Source organism: Brachyhypopomus gauderio, chromosome 4, assembly GCF_052324685.1.
Source record: "Brachyhypopomus gauderio isolate BG-103 chromosome 4, BGAUD_0.2, whole genome shotgun sequence".
NCBI classification, from domain to species: Eukaryota; Metazoa; Chordata; class Actinopteri; order Gymnotiformes; family Hypopomidae; genus Brachyhypopomus; species Brachyhypopomus gauderio.
This window is the reverse complement of record NC_135214.1, coordinates 21935857-21945921: the sequence shown is the minus strand read 5'-3', so window position 1 is coordinate 21945921 and position 10065 is coordinate 21935857. Positions and strand designations below refer to the sequence as shown.

The 10065-nt window shown below is 43.2% G+C and overlaps 1 protein-coding gene across 1 annotated transcript in view; it reads left to right on the top strand.

Moving 5' to 3' along the window:
* cacna2d3a (calcium channel, voltage-dependent, alpha 2/delta subunit 3a) overlaps positions 1-10065 on the top strand; it is a 242577-nt gene that overhangs the window by 136825 nt on the left and 95687 nt on the right. The gene's annotated exons all lie outside the window — the stretch shown is intronic.

Below are 10065 nucleotides of genomic sequence, written 5' to 3'. Positions count from 1 at the left end.
TGTTAACCTCCTCCTGTCTCGCCTCCTGTCTGTTAACCTCCTCCTGTCTCGCCTCCTGTCTGTTTACCTCCTCCTGTCTCACCTCCTGTCTGTTAACCTCCTCCTGTCTCGCCTCCTGTCTGTTAACCTCCTCCTGTCTCACCTCCTGTCTGTTTATCTCCTCCTGTCTCACCTCCTGTCTGTTAACCTCCTCCTGTCTCACCTCCTGTCTGTTTACCTCCTCCTGTCTCACCTCCTGTCTGTTTACCTCCTCCTGTCTCACCTCCTGTCTGTTTACATCCTCATGTCTCACCTACTGTCTGTTTACATCCTCATGTCTCACCTCCTGTCTGTTAACTGGAGCAAAATTCTCATTCCATCTGCAATCACCTTGACACATGTGCATGCACACGTACACACAACAGTATACACACGGACCGCAAACACACAGAACACAAACTAGGATGTCCCAAAGGTTTTAACGGCTCTGTGACATAACCTGATGACTGCTCTTTTTGTGAGTGTGTGTGTGTGTGTGTGTGTGCGTGTGCGCGCGTTTATGACCTCCATCATGGCCAGGTCCCTCTCTATCAAGAGCCAATATCCTACTAATGCTCTCCCCCAGTGATCCACAGTACTAATGCCCCCCTCTGTGTCTCATTGTTAAAGTTCCCCCCGGCACTGTGCTGTTAATGGTTCCCCCTCGCACTCTACAGCTAATGTGTTCTTGGGTGGCTGCAGTCTGCTGACAAACTACACCACTAATGTCTGGCCATGTGTTGCTGAGTTAATGTTCCTCTTATCTTTCGTTTGTGGAGTTTATGTTCCCCTCATGGATGTCATAGTCAATAGCCTGCTACATTGCTACCGCTAAACAGTTACAGTTGGTTTGATTTGCCCGTGGACACTCAAACTCAAAACTGTGGACAGATAGTTTCCTTCTAATGGATGAGTGGGTGGCCTCTGTCTGTGAGGTTCTAGTCAGCTTGGAAAGACAGAAAGATGTTTTTCCTCACAAGTTTTTTGAAGCATTGGACTCTGAGATACCATGTATATTAATGAGAGAGTGGGGAGAGCAAAGAGAGCTAAAGCTGGAATGAAGGTGTACAACAATAAGGGAATTTTTATTTGCCTTTTTGATTCGCTTCAGAGGCGTTCAGTCAGGTCCACTTCCCAACACACGGGCTCATACAGAACCTCCACAGCCTTCCATCAGGCATGAGAGCATCTGAACAAAGTCAAAGCTGGTTCTGGCTGGGGCTCCCTGAGGACTGGATCCAGAACTTTGGATCTACTTAGATCTGCACTTGTAGATATGATAGATATGATGGGATCTTCTTAAATCTGGATTCATTTATTGCTTTGCAATCGACTGACTAAATTACCCTGCATATATTGTTTGACCAAGTATGTAAGTGTATGAGTTTGAATGACAGGTCATCTGTGTCTGAAGACATTAATAGACATTTTTATGTATGAAGTTGATGTGTGCGTGTGGTGAGAGAGAGAGACAGAGAGAGAGAGAGAGAGACAGAGAGAACATGTGGCCAAATCAGTATGAGAGTATGCAGCCTCCCTCTGTGCCTATAAGCATTCTCTATCTGCTAAATGTGTGCCTGTCGATTCGGAAAAATTGTCATTTTGAGAGGCTGGCATAGGCTGGCACTGTGGGCATTGCTGAAGGGCACCCCCCCCCCCCCCCCCCCCCCCCCCCCCCCGAACCCCCGCGGTCCTCACAACAGGCATTTATCATCGCCACCTTTGGTGCTGTCACCATGGAAACTATTCTCGGCGGCAGCTTGGCAGGCTTGGAACCATCCCAGAATATCCGAGATCGGACCAGGAATGGTGCAGGTTTCAAAACCTGTTCCTAGTGATTCCTTCTCTGCGCTCAGACCTGGCCATATCCTTTGTGAACCCACTTATCTTGCCATCTGAAAATGCAGGAAATCTAGGTGGGGTTGTGGACAACCATCTAGCATTCTCTGTCCGAGTCGCTAATCTGACCCAGACATGCAGGTTTCTCTTGTGTAATAGCAGGAGAAACACGCCATTTCTTTCCCCAGATGCCACCCAGTTGCTGGTCCAGGTTCTTGTCACTGGATTACCGCAACTCACTCTGGACAGACGTCTCCGCACACGTCACTAGATCCTTGTAGCTGATCGAGAATACGGCTGCCTGACTCATTCGATGAATCATGAGTTTCCTCATCCTGTTTCACAAGTCACACACTTCGTCTTTCTACTGCGGTACGGCTCGAATCACCACCCCTTACGACACTGTGAAGACGTGCCTCAAGACTCCCACTACCTGTCCATACAGTCAGGATCTTCTTGGCTTCAGAGTTAAAGACCTGCCTTGTTCATCGGCACTTGAATGATCAATAAACACCTAACTGCGCTTGAATAATCACCAGTGCTTTCCATAGTCTCTACGAAATTATATGTACTCTCTTTGTGTGGTTACTCTGACAAGTTTCTAGGTTACTTGCACCCTTAGACTCAGGTCTAGTGTACTGGACAATATGGACTCTAAAGGTAAATGTAATGTGAGGATGCAAGACGTCTGCAAATGAGTCATCAAGCTAATTATTTATCCAACGATCTAGTGGTTCTTAAATGGTTGGACAGGTACAACACCTTTATCTGCACTTGGGACTAGTATTTTCACTCCTATTACATGATTATTGATGGGGATTAAACAGTGCTGGTTAATTGCTTCAGTCAGATCTACATAGGCAAAAGCAATAAGAGAATGCTTCTAGCATTAATTTCAGTTCAGTTTCATAGCAAAACATCCACAAAAACCACACAAAAAAAAAGGTTTGGGAAGTGAAATGTTCCCACAAACAATATCTGTAATAATCTGCTTGTGATGTGTAGTTTATTATATTACATCAGCACATGTTCCAGCATGCAGAAAGTGGTCTTATTTATAGCTGTGTGTTGGAAGAGACTGAAAACAGAACAGCTTTGTTTCTGTGTGTGCTGTTTGCTGTTTGGGCTGACAGCGGACTCAGGTGCTACAGTGTGTTGTATTCTGCTGTGAAAGCCAGTGTGCTTTTACACGCCAGAGAAGATTCGCTCAATCTCCTTACCTTGCTTTCACTTTCCCTCCTTTTTTCTGAGAGAGAGAGAGAGGATGTAAATAATACAGATATATTTAGCAGGCTGTTTGACATAAGGGGTTTACCCCTGCCCCCCCTCAACCAACCCCACACCACACTTCCTCCTCTCAAAACACATATGAAAGACAGAGAGAGCACGGTAGCCATTTACACACACACACACACACACACACACACACACACACACACACACATGACTTTTGAATGACTTTTGTCTTTTAATGGAACCTGAGAGGAAATAAACCCACAGGGATAACTATTTTCTCCCACCCCACCTGTCCAGCTTTGAAGATCAGTATTCAAGGGAGGATTCTCTCCCTCTCCCTGTCTCCCTCTTCCTGTCTCTCTCCCCCTCACTCACATTTGTTTATGAGAAAGAGGGAGAGACAGAGAGACAGACAATAACTATATAAAGAATGGGTATATATACTCACCGGCCACTTTATTAGGTACACCTGTCCAACTGCTCATTAACACAAATGTCGAAAGGAGATTTAAGTGACTTTGAACGTGGCATGGATGTTGGTGCCAGACGGGCTGGTCTGAGTATTTCAGAAACTGCTGATCTACTGGGATTTTCACGCACAACCATCTCTAGGGTTTACAGAGAATGGTCCAAAAAAGAGAAAATATCCAGTAAGCGGCAGTTCTGTGGGTGCAAATGCCTTGTTGATGCCAGAGGTCAGAGGAGAGTGGGCAGACTGGTTCGAGCTGATAGAACGGCAACAGTAACTCAAATAACCAGTCATTACAACCGAGGTATGTAGAAGAGCATCTCTGAACACACAACATATCGACCTTGAGGCGGATGGGCTACAGCAGCAGAAGACCACACCGGGTGTCACTCCTGTCACCTAAGAACAGGAAACTGAGGCTACAATTCACACAGACTCACCAAAACTGGACAATAGAAGATTGGAGACATGTTGCCTGGTCTGATGAGTCTCGATTTCTGCTGCGACATTCGAATGGTAGGGTCAGAATTTGGCGTCAACAACATGAAAACATGGATCCATCCTGCCTTGAATCAACCTGCCTTGGTTCGGGCTGGTGGTGGTGGTGTAATGGGGTGGCGGATATTTTCCTGGCACACTTTGGGCCCATTAGTGTCAATGCCACAGCCTACCTGAGTATTGATACTGACCATGTCCATCCCCTTATGACCACAGTGTACCCATCTTCTGATGACTACTTCCAGCAGGATAACGGAACTAGCAAGGTGTACCTTGGCCGGTGAGTGTATTTAGCAGGGATGAGAATTCTTCAAGCCCCTTCACCCCACACCCCCACTCCCCATTATGCTAAATAACATGAACACATGGATCCATATTGCCTTCAATCAATGGTTCAGGCTGTTGGTGGTATATTTTCTTGGCACACTCTGGGCCCCTTAATATGAATTGAGCATCCTTTAAACTCCAAAACCTACCTGAATATTGTTGCTGACCATGTCCATTATGACCACAGTATATCCATCTTAATAAATACCCACCATAATAAATAAATGATGGCTAATACCAGCAGTTAACATGCCATGTCATAAAGCTCAAATAATCTCAAACTGGTTTCTTAAACATGACAGTGAGACTCAAATGAGACTCAAACGGTACTCAAATTGCCTCCACAGTCCCCAGATCTGGGTCCAATAGAGCACTTTTGGGATGTTTTGGAATGGGAGATTCACATCATGGATGTTCAACACTCAAACCTGCAGCACCTCAGTAGTGCGTTCATGTCCTGATGGACCAACGTCTCTGTGAGTGTCCCCAGTGCTTTGTTGAAGCCACGAAGGATTAAGGGGTCCAATTTGGTACCTGCTAGGTGTACTACAGTGGCCGAGGAGCGTATGTGTCTGTGTACTTAACTGCAAGTGTACTTAACTAACAGAGTTGTTGATCATTCACTTTGCATTTTGTTAATTGACAAAAATAACATTTTTATTGTATTTTTATTTTCTTACACCACTTTATTTTCCACACCACACACACTCACATCCATTATATATACAGACACATACTGAGAGTAAACAGCCTCCGAACCCCCACTGACTGTCCTGCTTTGAAGGTCAGTACATTTCCTTACTTTCTGCATCAGTTGTTGGTAGACTCACAACAAATGTCTTTTTCACATAGCATTTCAAATCCCTGCCACCCATTTTCTTACATTCTTGGTACAATTAAACACAGAGGTAACACATAATCTTATAGTCTAACATTCAAGTGTCACATCTATTAAATCTGTACCATAATGTGTGACAATATATCTTCACTTAGCAGTGGATGAAAAATTACTTAGATTACTGGATATCATCCTTTAAAATATTCTGAGAGCTTAAACCAAAAGATACTAATATGTCTTATATCCAGTGTGCCACCAGGACCATAGTAAAACAAATATGAGGGGGAAAAAAATATGACAAAAGACCACTAGAACTAGTCTATGAGGAACAAAACTTGAACCAATGCCAAAGCCACTCTTTTCAGATATTAATGTTTATTTAGGTTAGGGGATTGGACTGTATGTAATTTTGGGTTAAATTAGAGTTGTCCTTCTTAGCACAGAGCCACTCATTATCATGGAGGAACTGGACTTTAGAAGATTTCAGAGTTCCAGTGGGGTTTTATCCATTGTGAATGCGTGTTTCCTTCGCTGTTCATGACTACTATTTAAAGCAGAGCTCGGACGTAATAGAACTGCATTTTCTCCGTCAGCAGAAGGAACTTAGCTTCCGTTACTTCAGCCTGAAGATCCTCTTAACAAGCAATCTGGATTAAGGATTATATTACCAGTCACTAATTCCAGGATTACCAAGCATACCAAACACGTGGAACAGTCACCATCTTTCTCTGATTTGTTTTTCAGCCCATCAGGCTGAACGGGCGTCGACTGCGGGGCATTATGCCAGGGGAGGAACTTTTACCAAATGCTATTAGACCTCCTGGCTGGCCTAGAATGGAAATGTTGATATCGATCATGGCTGTAGTGTATATTCAGGACTCCTAGTCTTTGTCTCTATGAGGTACCCAAGCATTTCATTGCAGCATTTTAAATGAGTATTACTGAATCCTACTTACTTTAGGCTGTCAAAGTTCTGTCCTTAGGCTGTCAAAGATTGCTTATGGGCATTTTGGGCCTTCTGAAACACAGTCATACAGTTGAAGAATGCAGGTTCAGTGACAGACATGGAATACTGAGCGTCTATTACTACACAAACAGCTGCCACGTCTTTGTTCCAGCTCCAGATAAGAGTGTAAGTATTTCCCTAATTTAATTATTTGACTGACTGAATTATTTAACTTGAGAAATCTTTTAGTTTCCTGTGGTGAAAAGAGAGAGTCATGCTAGTAGGAAGCTTGGGCTAAAAAATATGTTTAACTTATAATGGGACCATTCTTTCTCCCTCCGCCCACCCTCCCAGCACACCTGTGGGCTATTATCTGCGCTAGCTCAGTGCTAATGGCTCATCTGTGCTAATGGTTTAAGACGCCTCTCATGCCTTATGCAAGCCCACCTCTTAACCCTTTATACAATGAGGAGATGGACCCAAGATTTCAACTTTCTCTTCATGTTCTTCACTTTAATTGTGTCTGCATTCCAAACCAAAAGTAACATTCTGTGTTATTAGATAATACTTTTTTTTATAGTCTTTTCTCCTTCATTATCTTTTCAGTAAAAGCTGGTACATTGTGTCTAATGTTGCTCATAGTGCACTTCATATTAAATCAAACCAAATTGTATGGTTAGGCAGTAAAACAGAGAGCATCGTTTAAGACTGCAGTTTCTTTGTAAGTTCTTTGTAAGTGTGTCCCCTTATGTGACTCAGGAAAGCTGCAGGCTTCTGAGATCTGACTCTATTTAGAATGTGAATATAATTAATTCACGGAGAGAGAGAGAGAGAGAGAGAGAGAGAAAGAGAGAGAGAGAGAGAGAGAGAGAGAGAGAATGAAAAGCTTTATTTGGGAAGTGACTTCTGACTGTGATGGGTTAGGGACAACTTAAGGCGTGCTTTTGAGGTTAAATTCAGCTTTTTAAATCATTTGAAAAATCAGATCTTTTGAATGTTCTGATTATGTTTTTGTACAGTGCAATCACAGTATTTCTGTGGTGTCGGTATGAAAAATAAAAAAACATTCATGTTAGCGCTCTCCTTTATAGCAATGAAATTTTCAAGGCTTGTCTGACTGCAGTGTTGGTCACACAGTATATCAGTCCACTGTCATCTGCAGACTGAGATTCACCATGAAACCCATCAACATAGAGCTCAACCTACGTCATTGGTTGCTCCAAAGACATGTGACCCCAAATGTAGTCCCACCAAACAGGAGGCGGGGAATTGATGTCATGGTGGATCAAGTGCAGTCAGGGCTCACGAACAGCGGATCTGATTATGAGAATGAGAGCAGGTTTTTACTGTGTTTTTATTCACTGTGTTGTATGCGTTTTCTTTTTTGATCCGAATTTTACGATTTATCACCAACTGTTTTGTTTTTTTGGTACTGGCCTTCTCTAAGTTCTTGATATTGTTGTAATAACTTGGTTTTTGCTGTGGAGGGTGGGCTTTAAGAATGTCCACTAAATACAGTATGTTAGGTTCTTGAAGGGAACCCCTCAAACACCTCTTCAACTCCACAGGACCTATGGGAAGGCTGGTCTCATTGGCAGCATGATAGGGTGTTCGCGATCATTGTGAGGGCCATCTGCAGTGCCATCAACAAAGGTTGGAATAATCAGCTTCACCAGGGAAGCAAAATTCAACACACAAAAGCAGCTTTGGGCCATATTAACATATTAAGGCAGGCAGTTGACAGCCGATTTGGGCAAGCAACTCAAGTTTCCACAACATGTCCCTTAAGATCACCGTATTTATCAGAGGCAACATGCCCCTACTGTCAGAACACCAGGGATCCTTGCTGTGCTGAAGCACCATTTTCTTGCAAAATTCCACATTATTTAATACAGTTGATATCGCCGAATTTCTTTGTGAGTACCACAGTCCCATTCAAGCTTTGCAGTTTCCCCACTGACTCTGCCGGTACCTCTTAGTGTACCCCATAGCGCCCCCTGCTGCTACATCGGGTGTGTGTGTGGGTGTGTTTGCGTCCGTGTCAAAGGAAGCGAGGTCCCTCTGGGCAGGGCATAATGAAGCAGACAGAACCCATCTGGACACGACACCCAGAAGAGCTGTGGGTCAATGAGTCGCAACAGGGGTCGCAAGAGCTCACAGCAGGGTTCTCGTGTGTGGATACACATGTGCATGTCAGGCATTATGTTTGTGTGGGGGAAGGGGGGCTAGAGGTGGGTTCAATTCATTTCTGGGCGTTTAGATGTGCCGTTATATCCATTATATCTACATTTATGGGCATTTAGATGTGCCGTTTTATCCATTATATCTACATTTATGGGCGTTTCTACTGTCTGATGTTCATGTGCATAAATCTGTCAATCCATTCCAAGCACTTTTACTGACAACTGTGTGTTTCCGATTAAATAATGTTGGTAGGGTACCGACATATTACTTATTTCTTTAACCCTTATATGGTCCAAGGGTCTGTGGGACCCATTTTGAAAAAATCAGCTTAAAAAAATTCTACAATTTTTTTTTTTTCAAACTGAGATTCATTGGTCCTTGGCTCATTTTCCGTGAGCAACATAAGTCAGAAAATATTTTCAATGACCACCCCCCCGTACCCCCCCCTTCACATTTGTATTACATACAGGGTCCAGGGTCCACTGGGCCCTGGGCTAGTCAAAGTGGGCAATCAACATTGGGTTGGGTAGTTGATAGTCGTCTGTATGACTTTAAAGGATATACAAACAAAGGACAGAGGTGTTTGGCATGCAAGGGTGGGCAACCATCAACACTTTTGATGGTTGTCACATCAGGGGTTGATTGCATATTGTCAGACAGTGGACGAAGAATCTCTATAGAGACAAAGGGGTGAGATCTGAAAGAAGCATCTTTTCTCTCAGCCCTCATTATCCCTCCCTCCTCTCTGGACCTGTATGTTTGTGTATGTATGTGTGTGTATGTGTGTGTGTGTGTGTGTATGTGTGTGTTTGTGTGTGTTTCACCCAATCATGGGGACATGATGCTAAAAATGCTAAAAATGCTATAAAAGATGGCAAAGCAATTCTCAGTTCAGACTGCCTTACAGCTGATATTGGAAGAGACAGAGGATTTTGATGATGATTCAGAAGAGGAAATTTCAGGATCACATTTCTGAAATATCAGAGTCTGATACTGATAATGAAAAGGAGGATGAGCAGCAGCCAGCTCCGTTAGCACCAGCCCGTGAGCAGCTAGCCATAGGACCAGCCTGTCAGCCAGCATGATTTATGATTGATTTCCTTATTGTGTTACATTTTAATAAAAAAGTAACTAATAAATAAATAAGAGAGCAAACTAATTTAACATATGTATTGTTTATTTTACTTGCAATTGGGCTGAATCTGCTGATTATTTTAACAAAAATTGCAATGGGTCCCCCACACCCAGCTGGACCCCAAGAATGTAGACCACGCCTGGATCTCATCAGGGTTAAAAAGCTTCAGGCATTTTTTCACTGTCTACATTATTAGTTCAGTTTATCAGTCCACAGATCTTATGTAGTGTAGTTTATAATTAACCACGGCTCTATAATATTTGGCAAATTATTTCCAATAATGCCCAAGGATGGCCACTCCACACTTAGCATTTTCCACTGGGCACTACATGGATAGATACGCTTTCAAATCTATGATCATGCGTTTTGACGTTGTGTTGCGAAGTTATACTATAAATGAGTGAAATCAGCCAGCGCAGATCACTGATTGGTTAATTAAACACACAATCATCACTGGAGCCAATCACACACAGACATTATCTGATCACTGATTGGTTAAACACACAATCATCACTGGAGCCAATCACACACAGCCATATTCCGTTTTTATTCCATAGTGCAGTCTTGAGGGGAAA